Source organism: Panthera uncia, chromosome B4 (assembly GCF_023721935.1).
Source record: "Panthera uncia isolate 11264 chromosome B4, Puncia_PCG_1.0, whole genome shotgun sequence".
In the NCBI taxonomy this organism is placed as follows: domain Eukaryota; kingdom Metazoa; phylum Chordata; class Mammalia; order Carnivora; family Felidae; genus Panthera; species Panthera uncia.
Genome location: NC_064809.1, coordinates 108,044,081 through 108,066,539, shown reverse-complemented (window position 1 = coordinate 108,066,539; position 22,459 = coordinate 108,044,081). Strand labels below are relative to the sequence as shown.

The 22,459-nt window shown below is 36.7% G+C and overlaps 1 protein-coding gene and 1 pseudogene across 4 annotated transcripts in view; both read left to right on the top strand.

Annotated features, from left to right (window-relative positions):
- The window catches only part of KITLG (KIT ligand), an 81,362-nt gene extending 73,837 nt beyond the window's left edge, over window positions 1-7,525 (top strand). For 3 of the 4 annotated variants that reach the window (XM_049626058.1, XM_049626056.1, XM_049626060.1), the window contains one exon: window positions 6,076-7,525. The gene's annotated coding sequence lies outside the window, so the exon portion shown is untranslated. Of the gene's footprint in view, window positions 1-1,878; window positions 4,120-6,075 lie in introns of those variants that run through there. The other variant, XM_049626057.1, reaches the window with a different exon arrangement.
- On the top strand, window positions 3,723-19,972 carry LOC125919894 (ras-related C3 botulinum toxin substrate 1-like; annotated as a pseudogene).
- Window positions 19,973-22,459: the final 2,487 nt, after the last annotated feature.

Genomic DNA, 22,459 nt, shown 5'->3' with positions numbered 1-22,459 from the left:
GCTGCTGAGTGGCAGACCCTGGATTAGTGTGGGGGAGGGGGAGGGCACCCTGAATGGCACCCACCTGAGCCAACGTCAGTTCTGCCCTTCTCATTTCTACTTGTGCTAACTGGCTGTTAGTTTTGTTACGGCCACCGGATCGCGACACATTGATCACAGTGGTGTATGAATGTCCTCTCATCCTCCTGAGTCTTCAGTTCTTTCCCTGCCCTCCCTCATGGTCAGAAGATCACCCACTCTCCGGGGTTATGAGATACATGGTCTGTGGTGAGCTTCGCCTTTTCTTTGTAGATCACTGTCCTTCCAGTTTCATTTCTGTCCCAGATTCAGAGATTTCTCTCCAGAGAGCTTTTTGCCTTCTCCAGGAGCTCACTCTGATAGTTGGAAAACATTTTCCAACAGTCCCAAATAAGATGATACAATAACAATGTCGCCTATTTCTCTAACATTTTAACCCTGCTATTACACAGACTTCATTTCAGCCTTTAATCGTGCTCTGGATCACCATATCCAAACCATAAATAGCACTTTTTTCCCCCCCCTGCTCACGATCTTACCTCCTCTCTAAGGTCATGTTTTCTGTCAAATAATGAATAGACCTTTCATTCAATACTTTTTATTTTCTGGAGCAGTACTCTTCAAGTTGAAATCCTAGCTTTCTAAGAAAAATAATTCCTCTGCCCTTCAACCTCAACATGAGCCTGACTGTTGCTTTCCTGTCTGCCATTTCAGTTCCCTTAAGCTAGACATCCAGAAACCACACATTAAATAGTTAATTGAGTCTTAAAGGCTCAAGTAATGTCCTGGTTGGTTTTGGATTGCATCGCTGGGATCCTGTTTTGGCACACAGGTCTTTAATCATGCGGTTTTTAATTGTGGTATTTGCCCTATGACGTTTGGAGAATGGATTATGATGGGAAAACCCAGGGCACCTGTTTAGGAGGGAAAAAATGGCATTTGAAAACAACCATGGTCAAGCAATTTCTGCATATGTCTGCTAGTCAGGGAACATTCAGGGATAGGAATTGAGCCTGTTTTGCTGTATCTCCTCATAGCAACTCAGCTTGTTGCCTATGTGTTGTAGACTCAAACCAAATACTTGTTGAATGACAGAGTGAATAAATCCTGAATGAAAGTTTAACCACTGGTAAGGAAGATAGTTCTTCTGAAGTAGGGTTTTTTATGTGCAAGATGAGTAAATTGTAGAGACCTGCTATAAAACATTATGCCCCTAGTTAACAATGCTACATTGTGTACTTAAATATGTGGTAAGAGGATAGATCTCACATTAAGTGTTCGTACCTCAATAAAATAAATTTTTAAAAATCTTTAAGAAGGTGAAGTAGGACTTATTTTTATCATGTAGGTGTGTGTGTGCGTGTGTATTTAACTTATTGATTTGGGTCAATAGGAAAGTAAAGCGTCCAAAGGGGAAATATAGTCATGAGAAATGACTATTTTTCTTAAAATGTAAAATGTTATTCATGTATACATTCAATCACATTAGGTTTAAAAAGAAGCTCTGGATCATTTAGAAATAAACTCCTCACACATTATTGAGTAGTCAATGTGAAATGGATAAGGAATGAACTGGCATTCTCCTTCATAAATATCTTACTCATCAGGTGTGCAAATCTCTCCAAGACTCAGATACCACCACCTCCAAAAAGCTGACTTCCCAAATTTATAGCCTTCTAATCCTATGTCATATGACATGTAATACTCATGTAATATTAACACATTAATAGGACTTCACAGTTACTTTTATAGTTATTTTGTGTCCACTGCTAAACCATAAGCTCTTACAGGGCAAGGTTTGTTTCTGAGTTTCATTTTGGAATCCCACCAAACTCTGTAACATCTACTTTGTGCATACAGTAATGAATAAATATTTGTTGGAGGACAAATGGAGAAGATGAGAATCTCAGAAAATTGCAATAATATGAGAATAAAATTTATGAAAATAAAAACAAAAATAGACCTGGAAAGGATAGGAAAAAGGAAGACAAAAGAGCCAGGTTTCATCATGAATCTGCAGACTCCAAAGTGTGAATATGTAGGTATCATTTGTTACCATTTACTGAGTACCCACTGTGTAGAGTAAAAGCCTTTTGCTTGTCCCTATACCAACAGAGGTTTAAGGCCTGATGAAGAACTTTGTAATTTGGGGAGAGGATTGTGGTGAAGGAAAAGGTTTGGGAGAGCAGAATAGGATGCAGTAAGAGGAAATTTGCTGAGAAATAAGAAAGCCGTAGTAAAAAGTACCAAGATAGAAATGTAATATGCAGTTGTTGTTATATATTTTAAATATTAGATATGATTTGGATTATAGTCATTTTCTTGGTTAACAAGGAAGGGGAAATTACAGGGAATGACTCAGATTTATTGCAAGGATTTCTCCCTCAAGTGGAAGTTTCACCAGCTAAAAAAAAATGAAGACAAATATTGGAATACTAGAACAAAAAATGGAATAATTAGTTCTTCAAATGAAATAACCTGTAATTGGAAAATGAAAAGAGGAAAGGTTTGATATTTTGAAAACAAGGAAATAACATGGAATATAAGGTAATGAACTAGAAACAAAAGAAACCGGTGCTAAGAGAAAATATACTAATCTATATAAACAGTTTAAAATCGACTTAGTTGACTAGCTGATGCCAAGTATTCATAAGTGGCATTCCACAAGAATTTTTCATTTATTAGCTTGTGTGTAGCAGTTTGAGAAAGAAAGAAAAGAGTATATTATAGGAAAATTTCACTCTTAATTCTTCCCACAAATGTGATTTCAACACACTCTAGTAGATACATTGTTGGATGCAAAGCTTAATATAGCCTACTTGTGTCCTTAAATTGCCTATAGCCTACCAAAGGAAGTAAGACATATGCATAATAACCTATTTTTAAAAGCAAACTAGAAGTTTGCAAAGTTAAAACAATGAAAGGAGCTTACAAGGAAAATGCAATAAGAGATCAAAGGCACTGATTATGGTTGTACAGGATGTGTCCTTGACTCAGAGATATAGATGGTGATATGTATGGATAGACCTCTTAGAACTGTAGTATGCACACCCATAAACAGTTGCTTTATCTGAAAGGAGAAAGAAATCACTAGCAATAGGAGAAAGGCTTCATCATGTAGGTGATGGAGGTGGCATTTATACTGAGCTAGATCTTGGATGACTGGTAACATTTTAATAGCAATAGGGAAGGGGAAATCCAGACACTGCAATTGGTATAAACTAAGAGAGGCCAAAAGTACAGAGAAAGTGTTCAAGAGTCCATTTGTACAGTTGGACTACAGTGGGAGGTCACACATGAAGGGCTGAAATGCTGAGAAGCAAGGATGTGGGCATCAGTTTGAAAAATTACAAATACAGGACGTGTACTCTATTGAGTAATGTAAGGAGCTATGGGAGGGCTTCAAAAAAGATGTGAGTAATATATTCAAAACCGAGTATTATGAAAGTAATGAAATGTTGGTGTGGCCGGATGAATGGAAGCAGTGAACTGGAGTCAGGCAGTCCACCTAGGAGGCCAATCTTCCAAATAGATGTGAGAGAATGATGATGTAAACTGGGGTGAGGGCCATGGAAATAGGAAAGCATGGATCTGTTTGGAGATATGCAGTGAAATAATCAACACATTCTAGTTACTGATGGAATGTGAGGCTTGACATCACAGGTAGTACTCAAGGATAATTTGGAGCCTATGAGACTAACCAGATGGCGGTGCCATTAAAAGGAAATAAGGAGTTGTTAATAAATATTGATGGGGGCAAATGTCTTAGACTGGAAATTCAAAGAACAGTCAGGGCTGGAGGTAATAGATTTGGGGTTTGGGAGTCATCTACAAAGAATTTTAATTGAGACCTTGGAAGAAGGACTGCATCACTGAGAAGGCCCTGTTTGGTTGACAGTAAATAACATGAGTTTGTAGACACTCATTTGTCAGTGTTATTGAGACACCCCAGCATGGTAAGTGTTGAAAGTAATTTTGGGAGGTCCTGGGTGGCTCAGTCAGTTGGGCATCCGACTCTTGATTTCATCTCAGGTCATGATCTCATGGGTCATGGGTTTGAGCCCTGCATGAGGCTCCATGCTGCCAGTGCAGTCTGGGATTCTCTCTCTCTGCCCTTACCCCCACTTTCTCTCTCAAATAAACTTAAACTTATTACAAGTAGGCTGGTGGAGAGATTCATAAAAGAAACACAACCTGGACATTTCCTGCAGATCTGGGCTAAGATAGGCGATAATAGATCCTAGATTTGGAATATGGGTAACGTTGAGTCAAATTTTTATCATTTGGCACACACAGGATTTGCCAAAGATCTCTGACTCTTTACCAGATATTTCTTAAGAATTTCAGAGGATTTGCTTTTGAGCTCTTTCTGAGGACACACACATAGAGGATAAGAAGGGATCAGACTTGGGTTCAGGCCATGGCTCTGCAAATAGTTAAGCTGTAGGTTATTGGATGGGTCAGTTGTCTTTTAACCCCTGTTTTTTCAAGTTCTAGTAAGGGGATAATAAGACTCACCCTGCTTATTTCATGAGGTGGTTGCAAGGATCCCAGGGTATCATTATAAAAATTGTTGTTTTGTTTTATGGGAAAACTGTTGTCAACCTTCAAGTTTATTTTCTTTGCTAAGAGACCTGGGAACAAAACTAGAAATAGATTTCCAATCTTCTCTACTTAAGTTTAGAATTTCAAGCTATTCCTTTTTAAAAAAATATATCCTTTTTTATTCTGTGTGATTCCCTTTTGGTTTTTTAATCAAGGCTTATTTAAAAAATATCATCTACTTATATATTTTGGATTTCTGAAGTTTTCTCTTAATTGTTTAATTTTCCTCTTGGGATTTAATTATCCTTTTCCCAGATGCAGGTTCTCTAGTTTCTAGAGTTCTCTGTTTGATAATTTGTCATAGTACAATTTGTAGTAAATTCATTTAGAGAGAGCGGAAAAAAATAGTGCACTTCTTACCATTTATACTGTGGAATGTTATGCAGTTTATATATAACCTTTGTGTTGATGTCAAATATTTAAAAACTGAGATATTTGAAGTCAGGAAATAAGGACGAAGGGTATTGAGTAGGGAAGAAAAAGCAACATACGCGGTTATTTAGTGGTGGTGATTGAAGATATTGTGAAGATACGATCTTTGAAAAAAATAGTTAAGTAAGTAGAGAGACTTGATGTGAAAGTTGAAAATCTAAAAGCTGAGTCCAAAGCTCAGTGGATTAGCACCAGCTCTGAAGAACTGAAACAATGTCTGGCTTTAATGTTTCAACAAGTATAAGTTATGTTAAGGCCAAATGAACCTCCCCAGAGACTTTGTCCGGATGTGATGGAGGATTTCTTCCTTTTCTTGGCTGACAGTATTGAAAGCCCTCTTGCTGCTGCTGTTTCCTCAGTTGGGAGAAGTGATGGCTTAGCAGTTAAGATACTGGCATTGCTCAGTGACCAGAAGGCTGCTGTTTGTTGATGGTCTCTTATTAGCTTCTCCACTGATGTCCCCTTAATGCTACTGCATTTCTCTCTAGACACTGTCTTTGTCTTTCAAAAACCCTCTCCCCTCACTATGTATATACTACCTTTTCATAGCCTGGTTAGAGAAATTCAAGGCTGCAAAATAACCCTCTTACCACAAATGGAAACAATCTATAGTATGCAAATGGGTGTGAAGGCCACTGGGTATTCATTCATCCATCCTTATGTTCCAGGAATATTTATTGAATATTTCCTCTGCCAGGTATTATTCTAGGTGTTGGAGTACAGCAGTAAAAAAGATAGACAAAGGTCTCTGTCCTCATGGAGCTTACATTTTAATGAGAGGAGAGAGTCAAACAATGAGTAAGATCATTCAGATAATGTTAAATGTTCCCAGGGAGGTCACGGAGAGTGACTAATCATTGCATCTAGGAAAAGATTTGTCAAGTTCTTGTAGCTTGTGTAAGTGAAGCTTGTATTTTAAGTATATTACTCATTCTGTAGTCCTATGAATTCAGCTATTGAGAATGGAAAGAAGGCAGAAAGCAGATACACCATAATCTCTCTCTTTTCTTTCCTCTCTAGGCGGGTAACAGTTCATGTTTGCTTCATAAATGAAGCAGCTTTAAACAAATTCATATTCTGTCTGGAGTAACAGACTGCATTTTTATCTGTTCTTGCTACCCATGACTCTATATGGATGATTCACAAATTGGAACAAAGTGTTTTACTGTGAAACTGGCACTGAATTAATCATCTATAAAGAAGACCTTGCATGGAGCAGGACTCTATTTTAAAGACCTGGGGGACTGGTGGTCTCATTTAGAACTTGCAACTGACGTTGGGAGAGAAAGCACGTGTCCCCGATTGCATGCACCATTTTGCATGCCTCCAGAAGTGTCTAATTGCTGAAAAGTCACATAGCTTTATTTTCAGTTACAACCTGCAGTTCATAGTAATCTTGGTCTTTGCAAGTAGATTTCATCCTGTATAGTGGGGATAATTTTTCTGAAATGAATCTAGAAAAAATGTTAAAAACAAAAACTCAACAGCATCAGCCAGTCTACATTTAGAAAGCAGTAGGAACAAAATGATTGGAGTAGGCAACATGTCAGCCTTGTAGCTGCTAATTAATGGTCTGGGTCTGATCTTGGTCTCTTCTTGACATAAACCTATCTCCCACTAGACAAATGGACATGGTTAGCTGGATCTATCCATGCTTGGGAGTCAGTATTGTAGTAGAACAGTGATGACATCAATAAAATGGAAAAAAAAAAAACCTGAATGGGAGAAAATAATTGCAAGTCAAATATCTGATAAGGGGCTAATAGCTAAACCTACCAAGAACTCCTACAATAATAGCAAAAAAAAAAAAAAAGAAAAAAGAAAAAGAAAAAGAAAAAAATCTCTAACTTAAAAATGGGAAGATCTGAGTAGATGTTTTTCCAAAGAAGACCTGCAAATGGCCAACAGGTACATGAAAAGATGCTCACCATCAATCACCAGAGCAATACAAATCAAAACCACAATGAGATATCCCTCATACCCGTTAGAATGGCTATTATCAAAAAGATAAGAATTAAAAGGGAACCCTGTGCACTGTTGGTGGGACTGTATATTGGTGCAGTCGCTATGGGAAATTTTGAGTTTCCTCAAAAAAATTAGAACTGCCATGTTATCCAGGAGTTCCACATCTGGGTATTTGAGGAAAATGAAAACACATTCTAAAAGATGTATAAGCCCCATGTTCATTGCATTATTATTTATAATAGCCAAGATATGGAAACAATGTAAGTGTCCATCAATAGATGAATAAAGAGAATGTGTTACATGTGTGTGTGTATAACACACGTATTATACATACAGTTGATTCCGCTCTAAAAATGAAATCTTGCCATTTGTGACAACATGGATGGAACTTGAGGGCATTATGCTAAGTGAAATAGGTCAGAATGAGAAATACCATATGATCTCTCTTATATGTGGAATCTAAAAAAAATTTTTAAGTAAAAAAATTAAAAATACCAAGCTCATAGATACAAAGGACAGATTGGTAGTTGCAAGGGATGGGGGTGGTTGGGAGAAATGGATGAACTGGGTTGTTTTTGTTTTGGTTTGCTTTGGTTTAAGTAAGTTGAATAAAAATGTAAAAAAAAAAAAAAAAAAAAAAAAAAAAAACCACCCCCTAAAAAAAACATTGATGCCTTTGCAGAGAGGAGACTCTCCAAAGGAGGTATGGCCCAAAGAAGCCATGAACACTGAACAGCACGGTCACTGAGGAGGACATTTTGCACCCCTTTCCCCTACCACTTATAGAGTGTATAAATTGTGCTTGCAAAATATATTATGAAATGTTTATATTCTAAAACTATTACAGAGTTATGTAAAGGGACTTAAGAGAAATTGCTGAATGTATGAAGGTCTCATTTTCAATTTACATCATGAGAGAAACTAAAAATTATATTTAGTATCTAAGATTAGAAAACCACACCCACATGGTAATATGGGTATTGAAAATTAGGTTACTTGGCTTTTATAAGAATGAAAGGAATCAGGAAATTTTAGTTATTTCTCATATAATCACCATTATCAGTTTAAGGGATCCATTTATTTAAAATCAGGCACTCTATATTAATATTTATGAATTTAAAATAGCGAGCTTTATGTAGTTACGCATGTCAGTTTGCTGTTTAAAATGTGTGACAGCGTTTGTTGTATTAAGAGTGAATTTGGTAAGAATTCTCAAGATGGACATCATGCTTTTAAACTAAAACTTGTAAGACATTTTGTGAATTTCCCTTGCCATTTTTTTTAATAGTCGAAGATCTGACTAAAGAAATGGTTTCTTGTGGTTTAAGATTCTTTCAGTAGATCATGAACATACAGATGAAGGGATCCAAAGCTTTCTATTATAATTTAATTCTTGTTATAACATTATTGTCATGTTCTACCCCCTCAGATGATCATTTTCAATGTAGTGATACAAAAGGGCATGAAAAACTGCTAGCTTTCCTTTATTTCAAAAGTCCAAGAATTTCTAGTATAGTTGGACTTCATGTTAAAAGATCCAAATACAACCCCAGTGAAGCGGCTTTTGCGCTTTTTTGTACCAAAAAGCCCAGATGATTTCTACGATCCCTTCCTTCTCTAAAGTGCTGGGCTTCCTCAGATGGTAGTCATTTCTCTAAGATACAACCCAGGTGCTTTGGGAAGCTGCATTGACTTACTCAGGCCCTTAAATATCCCATGGATCAAACGTTTAGTAATAAAACCAGCGATCAGTTTAATTGCTGAAAGGACCTGACTCTCAGTGTGTGACTTTGATTTTTTTGAAGAAACTAGATATAAGTTAGTATGAGTCATGTGTGTAGGTCAGGTGTAGATTGAGAAGATTAATACTTCTCAATTTAATAGTTTATTTCACCAATGGTTTTGATTTTCTTAGCCATGAGAAAATGCTGTTTAATGAGCTTGAGAGTACAATAAATGCACTTTTATTCTCAAAGGCAGGAGCTGGGTTTTAACGCTCAAGGACATGGTCCTAATCAATAGAGTTAAATAACAAATTCAGCAAGTTATGAAATCTGGCATCATAGGCAAGGGGTGATATATTCTACCTAATTAAATGTATTAGTTCATTGAGAGTTACGTGAATTACCAATTTTTAAAACACTAAAGTTCAGTAAAATGCATGAACAGTAGAAAAAGGCTGAACATGATTTTGGATGCTGGCTGCTTGGGAATTATATGTCATATCTGCTTTGAGATGAATATGTGTGTGTGTATGTGTATGTGTGTGTGTATATATATATATATATATATACACACACATACACACACACATTTGCTTTATTTTATCTGATATGTGTGCTGAATATCCTTCAGAAATCATGGAAAACTCACAACTGATATTATCAATCATGAAATCACCTTTTAAATTGGTGCCATGTATCTGATATCTTTTGTAATGTTCCAAAATTGCCTTTTAAAATGATCTCAGAAGTCTGCAGATTCTAAATTATACTAAAAGCTTTGCACCTCTTTGGTAGAACACAAGTCTATAAAGAAACTGGCTCTGTGATAAATGGTGCCTGCCCAGTAATATCAAAGTGTTGCCGGATTTTGTATTATAATCTAACGTGCTTACCACACTGCCATTTTTTAATGAGTCAGAGACAAATTTCAGTTTTTTTCAATATGATAATAGAATAAGTACCCTATTCTCTTTAAAAAGAATTAAGTATATGAAGAATGAAAACATGTGTTTTTTAATGTAGTGTTTGCTTTTCGTAAGAATTAACACATTTAATTGAGTATGAAAGTACTTCGGGGAAACTTTGTGGCATATTTTGGTATTCTAATTCAACTGAGGTTTGAAATTAACAGAAAAATCCATTCATGATTCATGATTTATGGATATCTCAATATTTTTCTGCAGCTAGGTTTTGGTTTCAAAATGTAATTCCAATATGGGGCTTTTAGCCATTTCCCACGTATTCTTAGAAATTTTTCAAAAGACAGTTTCGCATAGTGAGGCAGATGTTGGAAAAAATTGTGAGAAACTTCTCTGCTGTTAACGGATATTGGTAAGTCACCTCTTCTCTTTGGATCTTCATGTTTTATTTATGGTGAAGTTGGAGGTCACACCTTAGGTGTGAAACCTATTGATATCTGACTGACAAAGACAACAAAATAGATCTGAAACTATTCCATATGAGATATTCCATTCTGATCTGTGAATAATCAGTTTGAACACAAAAAGTCATTGCTATTCTTGTTTGTAATGTAAATAGGATCCATTAGTAAAAGTAAAATTCAATCTCCTAAAGGGTGAATTGGGTAACCATTTACACAAGAGATGGCTTTTTCCTTTGCTTAAGTAAACATTTTTGGATCACCTCTGAAGAATGAAAACCACAAGTGCATTTTAGTCAGGAAGAGATACTATAAGATATGTGCAACATTTGGAAATGCACCAAATTAAGCATTTAAATGCTGTCATTTTATTAAAAGCTTAGAACAGAAATGTAAGATGCTTAAAGTTTTTGAGTGCCAAAAAATAATTTATAATCCATTTGGAAAGGGGTCATCCATAAATTTCATTTTAAAATTAGAAGGTGGGATAAGAATTTTAAAGTAAGCCAGCTTGTCTTTGAAACAGTATTATTTTGTAAAATTGGCATTAAAATATAAACATTGAAATTCTAACTAGTTAATTTATGATATTTTATTGCACAAATTATGGTTTTGCTGCTTTTCATTAACAAGTCTGGAAATGCCTTTGTTACAAATAAAGTAATGGTACTTTTATTTCCTAACAAGATGTTTTAGAAATAATTTAAAGTGGATATTCATAATCCTAAAATGTTTCCTAAGCATTGTAAATTTATAACTGCCATCTCCAACTACATCCTTATGATGTTTTTAAAAATAAAATTGTTTTAAAAACATAGTATTTTCAACTACTTGATTTCTCAGCTATAAGGCTCAAAATTTTTCAATAAAAATATCCTATATTCTAAGGATTAATGTGTGATTATAGTGTCCATTTGTTGCTATTTTTTAAATTGATGGACTTGAAAAGTATTCAAACATTTAGATGGATGCATAGATACATTGCTAGTTCATTCATAGATTGGAGTTTGCATATTGTAATGTAAATGTATGTCAACACTATTCTAGTTTATTATGACTGAAGTGTAATTAAATAAAAAACGTTGTAAAATGTGATGTGTATGTGTATATACTATATGTGTACTTTTTAAACTAGGTATATGTCCTGACCCTTTTTTATACAGGTTTGAATTTGAAATTACATTATATATATACATATACTTTATTGTTCTAAATAAAGAATTTTATGCACTCTCATAAGTTTGCCTTGTCATTTGATATCAAGGTTATCACACATATTTAAAAAATGGTTGAGCATATAAGCTAAAATCTAGATTTTGTTATAATATGGACGTATTTACCGGTTACTAAAATAGGTAAGGTAATCGAAGAAGATAAAGTTAACACTGTTTGACCTCAAGAGGTTTCTAACTTGGTTGGGGAGAAGATCTGAAAACGACTATAATATTTATAAAAACACACTGAAGTTATTACCTAAGTATAAAGCTGAGGTCCAGTTAATGTCCTTAGAGCATGCAGAAAGGAGGAATGGATATAGACTACATGGGATTATGGAGGAGTTGGGTGTTTGGGCTAATAAGACTTAGAAGGGTGAGACAAATTTTGACAGAGGAGAATTAGGCCCAGTCTGAGCAGCATCTTCCAAAGCAAGAAGCTATACAAGTTCTTATTCTATCAGATCAAATCAGTGCACCCAGAGTATATAATGCAAAAAGAGATACACAGAGAGATGAGAGCATGACCTTGAATGTCACAACAAGGAGGGTAGACATTCTTAGGGGCCATGGGAAACCACTGTGTGTTTCTCAGAAGAGGAATGGCAAGATCAAACACCATGGTGGCTAATGTGGTTTAGGCAATAAATCATTATCCTGCTAACCTCTGGTCGGTATTTGACTTTTCAGACCATATACCCTAGCTTTATGACATAATATTTATTCACCCACCATTTCTTTTCAACTTCTTTGCTTATTCTGCCTTTTCTGTTCAGCCTTTGTATTGCAATTTCACCAATTTAAGCCTAGACAATTTTAATAACCTCCTAACTGATCACACATACCTAGCCCTTTTTCAATCAGTTCCTCAAGTTAGAACAAATAATATGGAGACATCTGATATTTTTCTCTGGTTGGAACACTTAAATCGTTTCTCATTATTTTCAAAGGAAAACCCAAATGCCTTAACATGGCTTACAAGGCCCTCCTTGGTCCATCTCATAATTTGGGGGAAGGAGAGGAGATTGCTAATTGTTTTTACTTTTAAGCCATAAACAATGTGAGGGGTAGGACCATGAATATTTATAACACTATGTTCCCCAAATTTAATATAATAAAGTGTGTAATGAAACAAAATTTTAACTGAGTAGATACTACCTATTGTAATGTCTGAAAAGTTATTTTCTATAACATTTTATTATGAACAGTTTGAAATATGTATAAAAATACAGTAGTGTAATGTAACCCCATGTAACCATAGCCTAGGTTCAACTTTACTCAACTACAGAATGATCTTGTATCTAAGTCTCCTATCTATACTCTTTATCCACTCCCCCTTTCATATTACTTTTAGGCCAATACCCAAAAATATTTGATCTGTAAATATGTATTTCTAAATTTAAAAAAAAACCTTGATATACTTGCCACACTTAAGAAAAATGAACAATTCCTTAATATTAAAGTCAGTAAGTATTCATATTTCAATTGTCTCATCATTATACATTTCAATATTGCACTACAGCAGGCTATAAAATAAAGGCAAAAGTATCCCTTCAACATTCATTGTATTTAGATCCCCCCACACACACACACACACAGATGAACACCATTACTTTGTGTTAACTTTGAGAACTTTTTGGCATAAGCAAACTATATACATATATGTGAATATGTGTGTGCGTGTGTGTGTGTGTGTGTGTATATATATATATATATATATACACATATATATGCATATAATGCTATTCTGTAGCCTTACATTTTTCATTTATTAGAAGAATGTGTAACATTCAATAGACCTCTATTCACTGTGCCACAATAGCCAGGAAATTATAGATGGACACTGAGACTGTAATATAATGTGTGCCCTTTGGAATTCCAAAGCCGATACTTTGCAAAATCCAATGTATTTTCAAAACTTTTCCTTCATCTTACTCAAAATTAAAGTGAGTCTGTCTTCTGAGGATGTATCTATCTCTTCAGCCCTCTCATTTGGTGGCTGTGTTTCCTCCATAACAATCACAGGGTCCAGAAGTGAGTTATCTGTTCTCACCGCTTCTGTATTACTTTCTCCTCCCTCCTCCCTCCCAGATTTGAATCTCATTAGATTTTCCACTGCCACTCACTGTTCCTTCCATATATAACTCCCAGGCTCTACGGCCTCATTTCTTGATGGTGTTAGCATCTGGTTCACTGTCACTCATTTGTACTCCTGTCTTCATTCTTGGGATTTTGATATGCACATAAATGATCCTTTCAACATCCTGTCCCTTCAGGTCCTCGAACTTTTCTCCTAATGAACCAGTCCTCAACACCATCCTAGTCCCCTAGTTTGATGGTCTTCCTGTAGCCTTTGTCATTGCCATTAATTGCAATCCATTCATCTCTTCAATTCCATGTATTCCATCTCTGACCACCACTTTGTATCTTTCCAGTTTATTCTCTTTGATCCAGTGGGCCTGTCAATCTATCGATTCTACCGTTTTCCACTAATTGTCAAACTTGATGTCCTCTCTTCTCTCCTTATACAGGTTAAAACCCACAATCCAGCATTAATAATCACTCTCCTGCATATACCTTCTATTTAATCCCTCTCATTTCCTAATATATGCTTGTTAAATGACAACCCTGCTCAAATCCAGTTCTCTATGCACTCTCTGTCTGCACTCGTATGGCTAAACACGTCTGGTGTACAACACGCCATCATGCCTACTAATTTCTCTGTAGATTCCTTCCCATCAAGTGGGTCTTAATGCTGCTCAACAATTCTATTTCTCTAGTCCATTGCTTTTCCATTCTCATAGCTATTTCATACATTATTTTCTCTTCCAAACCACCCATTACATTCCTCATTCCCACTCTTAGCCGATAAGCTTGATTGCTATTTTACCTGCAAACTGAAAGAATAGAACTTCCGAAGACCCCTAATGCCTGGAGGCTGATTTTCTGTGAAGCTAAAGAAATTCAGGTTTCTGGTCCTCACTTATACAGGCCCTCTATATGTCATAGAGAGGAGCTAGCAATGTATTCATATAGTAATATATTTTTGTAAAATTTGCAGCCATTTGCATTTATCTTTAAGATATTAAAGTACCTCTCATGTGGGAATGGCTTCCAGAAACACTCCCACTGGACACTGTGCCAATTTACTAGGACACCATGACCTAAAAGTATATGTGAGGTTGTATCATGATGCCCTAGTGAATGTGTCTTATGGATCTGGCACCAGAAGTATGCGGGTGATGGATGAGAAATGAGTTTTGAAATGAATGGAGGCAGAATCCAGTTTGTGGGAAATTTTCACAATCATCACAGTCTCCTGATATGTAAAACTGTAAGTGGAAGACTAAGGTTTCATTAATGCCTGGTCAAAATAATAGCTTTCCCCAATCACAAAATGCTCAGTAGTACAGAGTATACAATTATAAACAAAACCATCTCTTAGTGGTGAGGAAATACAATAGAATTTAATAAAATTGCTGTGTTTATAGAACCAGAAAATCCATATGTGAGATAACATGTTTTCGGCTTCTCAATACACTGGTCTCAACAAATGTGTAGTGTTGTATATCCACTATTATAGAACATACAGAATTGTTTAATTGCCCTAAAAAAAAATCCCTTGTGCTTTACCTATTCAAAATCTCTTCCATTCCCCTGTACCTCTAGAAACCAGTAATTTTTTTTATTGTTGTTACAGTTTCTATGTTTTCCAGAGTATCATATAATTGAAATTACATAATGTGTAGCCTTTTCAGACGAGTTTCTTTCACCTAGAAATATGCATTTAATACTCATCTATGTCTTTCATGGCTTGGATAGCCCATTTCTTTTTATCATAGAATAATATCCCTTTGTATGAATGTGTCACACTTCGTTTATCTATTTACCTATTAAGGACATCTTTGTTGTTTCCGGTTTTTGGTGATTATGAATTAAGCTGCTCTAAACGTTCATGTTTTTGGAACACAGAAGTTTTCAAATCAGTTGGGTAAATGCCCAGGAGCATGATTTCTGGACCGTATGGTACACCTATGTGTAGATTTGTAAGAAAACATAAAACTGTCTTCTAAAGTGGCAGGGCCATTCTGCATTCCTAGCAGCTATGAATATAAAGTTCTGCTGCTGCACGTACTCACTAGCAATTGTTATGGTCAGTCTGTTGGATTTTAGCCATTCTAATAGATGAGTACTGGTTTATCATCATTGTTTTAATTTGCAGTTCCCTAATGACAAATGATGGTGAGGATTTTTTCATGAGCTTATTTGCCATCTGTTTATCTTCTTTGGTGAGGTGTCTTTTCAAATCTTTTGTCCATTTTTTTTTTCAACTTTTTTTTTTTTTTTGGGACAGAGAGAGACAGAGCATGAACGGGGGAGGGGCAGAGAGAGAGGGAGACACAGAATCGGAAACAGGCTCCGAGCCATCAGCCCAGAGCCTGACGCGGGGCTCGAACTCACAGACCGCGAGATCGTGACCTGGCTGAAGTCAGACGCTTAACCGACTGCGCCACCCAGGCGCCCCTCTTTTGTCCATTTTTAAATTGGGTTATTTGTTTCCTTACTGATGAATTTTAAAAGGTTCTTGTATATATTTACAGGCAAACCCTCTGTCAGATATGTGTTCTACACATATTTGCTAGTTTGTGGCTTGTCTTTTCATTCTCTTAACATTGTCTTTCATAGGGCAGCTTCAAGCATTTTTTAACATATTTTAAAACTTTCTAAAGAATTTTTGTGTAACAAGATGGTCTCCCTAACATAAGGCTGTTGGGACATAATGACATTTTAAGGACTTGGAACTTGTAATGACTTCTAACATAGTTTTAAAGACCCCAAACAAACAAACAAATAAACAAAAACAAACAAAACATTAGAAGAAAAAAGATAAAACTCAGACATTTAACTCCAGTCTGGAAAGATGTTTTGGAATCGTTCATAAAAATAATTGAGAAATTATAAACTAATTCAAACATATAAAATCGATATAAAGGATCCCTTTCTGTAATCATTGTATTTATTTATTAAAGACCTAGGAGTTTTAAGAAGATGGCAGAGTAGGAGGATCCTGAACTCATCTCATCCCATGGACATACAAATATAACAGCTGCATCCATACGACTAACTCTGAAAAACCACCTGAAGACTGGCAGAACAGACTTTTCACTGCTAATCATAGAAAAGGGTAGAAGAGATAGAGACATAGTTGCGAACCAAACCCCTGGTCAGACTAACCAGAAACAGGAGGGACATCACAAGTATGGAAAAGCAAGAGGATCAGACACCACACTGGGCATCTCTGGCACTGGGGACCTCCCCTGGGAAGACCGTTCCCATAGCATCTAGCTTTAAAAACCAGCAGGACTTTATTCCAAGAACTTTAAAAATCAGTGGGGCTTCACTCCAGCAGCTTTAAAAACCAACAGGCTTAACTTCAGGAGAGCCAGAGGGTGGTAGAAAACTGAGACCCTGCCCTTAAAAAGTCAGCATTCTAAATAATTTGGCCCCAGACACAGATCAGAAGCAGCAGTTTGAAAAGCGTTTGGGGTATATGTGAAGGAGATTCATTGAATAATCTTAGAATGTGTGTAAGAGGGACAGGGATCTGTAGGAGATTTCTCCTAGAACAAAAGTTCTGGTGGCTGCCATTTCTTTTCCCATCCCCCAACCTAGATAGCCAGACACTTTTCTGGAACCAGTGCTAACACCTTCCATTTATCTTGTTAGAACTGCACGACTTACCCCAACGTTCCCCTGTGAACCCACTGCATCCCAACTGCCTGCTTCCGCAGGCACCCACCTCACCTGGAGCAGCCCCAGCCATGACTGGCACCACACCAAAGAGGCTCATGCCCTGGTGAGGCTGGTGGGAGATAACCCCACACACCAGTGCACCTCTAGGTCCTGCAGCTGTGCCCTGCCCTTTGGTGCACCTGCTGCTGTGACAGAGAGGCTAATTGCAGAGAGCTAGGGTGAGTACCTGCCCTGCTCACCAATAAGCCCAAGTGGGCCACAAAGAAGGTCCTTAATAATATGGGGAGGAAACCCTGCCCAGTGTGCCCACAGCAAGCAAAACAGATCCTTGCAACCAGCTAGGCCAAAGGCAATCACAGCTCAGTCACAAGAGGAGGGTGCATTCAGCCCACACGGGACACCCTGGGAGTGCCTGGTTCTGATGACCAGAAGGCATTGTGCTACAGGACCTCTTCTATGCAAGGTCACTACTTTCAAGACCAGAAGACATAACTGGCCTACATAATATATAGAAACAAGCACAGAGAGAAAAAATGAGGAGGCAGAAGAACATGTCCCAAATGAAAGAACAAGATAAAAATTATAGCTAAATGAAGTGGAGATAAGCAATATGACTGATAAAGAATTCAAAACAATGGTCATAAAGATAGTCACTGGACTTAAGAGTGGAAGAACTCAGTGAGAATTTCAATAAACAGAAAATATAAAAAAGAGCCAGTCAGAGCTGAAGAATTCAATAACTTGAAATAACAAGTACACCAATTGAATCAACAGGGGATTAGAGAATGCAGAAGAACATATTAGCAATCTGGATGACAGGGTAATGACAAGTAACCAAGCTGAACAGCAAAAAGAAAAAAAAAGAATAAAAAAAATGAGAATAGGTTAAGGGAACTCTGTGAGATCAAGTGTAATAACATTTGCATTATAGGTATCCCAGAAGGAGAAGAGAGAGAGGAGGAGGCAGAAAACTTATGTAAAGAAATAATAGCTGAAAACATCCTAATCTGCAGAAAGAAACAGACATCCAGGTCCAGCAAGCACAGAGAGACCCTAAAAATATGGACCCAAAGATGTCTACACCAAAACACATTATAATTAAAATGGCAAAAAGTAATAATAAAGAGAGAATTTTAAAGGCACCAAGAGAAAACAGTTTCATAGAAGGGAACTCTCACAAGGGTATCAACTGATTTTTCAGCAGAAACTTTGAGGGCCGGAAGGAGGTGGCATAAGGTATTCAAAGTGCTGAAAAGAAAACACCTATAACAAAGAATATTCTACCCAGCAAGATTATCATTCATCATAGAAGAGAAAAAGGGTTTCTCAGACAAACATAAGTTAAAGGAGTTTATCACTACTAAACTAGCCTTACAAGAAATGTTAAAGAGAATTCTCTAAATCGAAAGAGAAGGTCATAACTAGAAGAAAATAATGAACAGAAAAAATTTCACAGGTAAAAGCAAACCTGTAGTAAAGGTACTAGATTAATCATTTATAAAGCCAGTATGGAGGTTAAAATACAAAATTAGTAAAATCAATTATATCTACAAAAAATTAGTCAAAGGATATACAAAATAAAAGATGTAAAATATGACATTATATACATAAAATGTGAAGTGGACAGTAAAACTTTCGTGCTTCTGGATGTGTTCAAAGTTAAGAGACCATCAACTGAATATAGACTACTATACACATAACAGGTTATAATTGAACCCCATAGTAACCACAAGTCAAAAATCTGTAATACACAAAAAACAAAGAGAAAGGAATACAAGCATAACACTAAAGAAGGCCATCAAACCACACAGGAAGAGAACAAGAGAAAAAGAACAGAGAAGAACAAAAAGAATGGGCATTAAGAAGTAGAAATTTTCAGTTATAATATAAATAAGTCACAGGGATGAAAAGTACAGCATAGGGAATATAGTCAATGAAATTATAATAACACTATTTGGTGACAGATGGTGACTACACACTAATTGTGATGAGCACTGTGTTAGTATAGAATTGTTGAAACATTATGTTACATATCTGAAACTAACATAACACTGTATGTTAATTATAATTTAAAAAGTACCTACAATTAACAGAATGGCACCAAGTACACACCCATCAATAATTACTTTAGAGTTTTCTCCAGCTTTTGGGTGGTGGCCACTTCTGGGCTCTGTCTTCCAGTAGGTGGAGGATGAGGTAGCATGGACAGCAGCCCTGGCACCCCGCACCCCGCCACCCTCAGCCACCCGCCCACCTGCCTGCCTGCCTCCCCTGAGCCTGCTGAGGCCCAGCAAGCGGCCCAGATGCAGGCCATCAAACGTGTGGAGTACTACAGAGTTGTAGTAAAACGTGCCTACTGATCAGTTACACAACCAATGCATTTCCTGGAGAATATATCCCACTGTCTTTGACAACTATTCTGCCAATGTTATGGTGGATGGAAAACCAGTGAATCTGGGCTTATGGGATACAGCTGGACAAGAAGATTATGACAGATTACGTCCCTTATCCTCTCAGCGAATGGATGTATTCTTAATTTGCTTTATCTTTTGTGAGTCCTGTGTCATTTGAAAATGTTGGAGAAGAGTGGTACCCTGAAGTGCAACACCACTGTCCCAACACCCCCATCATCTTGGTGGGAACTAAACTCGACCTCAGGGATGACAAAGACAGGATTGGGCAACTGAAAGACAAGAAGCTGACTCCCATCACCTACCAGCAGGGTTTGGCCATAACGAAGTTAGATGGGTGCTGTAAAATACCTAGAGTGCCTGGCTATCACGCAGAGAGGCCTCAAGACAGTGTTTGATGACGCTAGTCGAGCAGTTCTCTGGCCCCCTCCAGTCAAGAGGAGGGAAAGAAAATGCCTGCTGTTGTAAATATCTGGGCCCCTCTCCTGCCCTGTCCCCCTCGGAACCTTTGTACACTTTGCTCAAATATGGTGGAGCCTTCACACTCAATGCCGTCTTTGTGTTACAGATTAGTTTTTCCATAAAACCATTTTGAACAAATCAGTAATTTTTAGGATTTATTTGTAAAGTTTAAGACTTCAAATTTTCACATTAAAATGTATCCCTAAAATGGCAAGCTTTCTTAAAGCCTTATTTTTCAAAAGCCCTTACTCTTGCTCAGATTAAGAGTTGCTCAGATTAAGATCCTCATGGATCGAGGGTAATGACTCAGCTCTCTGGATCAATGTTTTTTATTTTGTAGTGAGATTTTTGTTTCTTTAAGTTAGTGTATTAGCTCTGGCTGAGATCTGGAACCGCCCTCTGACTCCCTTCCCTGTGATGAAGTCTCCGCTGTGGTCGCGGGCACACGGGGGCGGGTGTGTGCTTCACGGGAGGCCATCAGAGGACAAGACAATATTCTTACAAAATATGGAGGTTAATTTACACGACACTGTGCGCATCATTATTAAACTGAGTGAAAGTGTCACGAGTAAAATCTTAAAAAGTTAGTTTCTGTCAGATGCAGTGAATGATGAGAGGTCAGTATCATCACTAAGTGTTTTAAGATTTTTTTCTTAGACCTGCCATCCCTCCTAAAATGGGGCATTTAGTTCATCTTTGAACTGGTCATTCCCATAGTTGCTAACTTAGTGCTTTTATTTTAGAACCCCTTCTTAATGAACAATATGCCTCCTTGTATTATAAAATCTTTCTGATAATGCATTAGATTATTTTTTAGATTAGTAAAAGTGCATTCCTGTTCCCTTGTTACTTTATTCAAAGCTAATAAGTGTTTTCCTTAGTTTTCTAGTAATTAGGCAAAAAAAAAAAAAAATCATGTGTTGCAGCTTTATAGTTTTTGAAATATTTTAGATATTCCTAAACTATGAACTTTCTTAACATCATTGTCTCACTAGATCACCAGTACTGTACCTTGACTAATGCTGACCCTCCTCCTCACCTCACTCCCCTGCCCCCACCCCCCAGACACACACAACCTTCCTGTTGCTCTGCCTAAGTTCTTTTGGGTCTGTGCGGCTCTGTAAGCCCCTGCTGCTGCTAACCAAGTTCTGTACAGTTTACCCACCAGCAAGAATATAAGGTTGGGCCTTTCAACCACTAGAACAAAATTTTTTAAATTGACAGTTTCAGACTTGTGGAGTGTTTTTACATTGATCTTTTGCTAATGCAATTAGCAGTATGTTTTGCATGTATAACTTAATAAATCCTTGAATCATAAAAAAAATTACTTTAAATGTAAATGGACTAAATGAGCCAATCAAACGATATAGGATGACTGCATGGATAAAAAAAAAAAAAAAACAAAAACAAGAGCCATCTATATGCTACCTAACAAGTGACTCAGTTTAAACCTAAAGACACATATAGACTGAAAGTGAGAAGGTGGAAAAATATTAATCATATAAACAGAGCAAAAAAAAAGGAAGCTGAGCTAGCAATACTTGCATCAGACAAAAGAGAATTTAAAACAAAGACCATAACAAGAAACAAAGAAGGACATTACATAATAAATGGTTCAATCCAACAAAAGTTTATAACAATTATAAATATGCATTCAACACAGGAGCACCTAAATATATAAAGCAAGTATTAACATACATAATGGGATAAATTGACAGTGATATAATAAGAGTAGGAGACTTTAACACCCTACTTATATCAATGAATAGATCATCCACACAGAAAATCAACAAGGAAACAGTGGCTCTGATGACATATTAGACCAGATAGGCCTAACAGATATACACAGAACATTCCATCCCCAAACAGCAGAATATGAATTCTTTTCTTTTAAAAAAATATTTATTTTGTGAGAGAGAAAGTGTGTGTACGTGCAAGCAGGGGAGGGAGGGATGAGAGAGAGAGAGGGAGAGAGAATTCTAAGCAGCCTTCACACTGTCAGCACAGAGCCCACCGTGGGGCTCGATCTCATGAACCAGGAGATCATAACCTGAGCTGAAATCAAGAGTCGGACACTTAACCTACTGAGCCAACCAGAAGCCCCAGAATATGCATTCTTTTCAAGGGCACATGGAAAATTTTCCAGGATAAATCACATGTGTCGCCACAAAAAAGTCTTATTAATTGCAAGAAGATTAAAAACATATGAAGTATCTTTTTTGACCATAATGGTATAAAATTCAAAATCAATTACAAAAAAAGGTGGAAAAAACTGAAACACGTGGAGGCTAAGTAACATGCTATCATAAACCAATGAGTCAACAAAGAAATAAAAAAAATACATAGAGACAAATGAAAATGAAAATATGTGGACTAAAATCTGATACAGTAAAAACAGTTCTAAAGGGAAATGTATAGTGATACAGGCCTACATCAAGAAACAAGAAAAAATCTCAAACAACATAACCTTACATCTAACATAGCTAGAGAAAG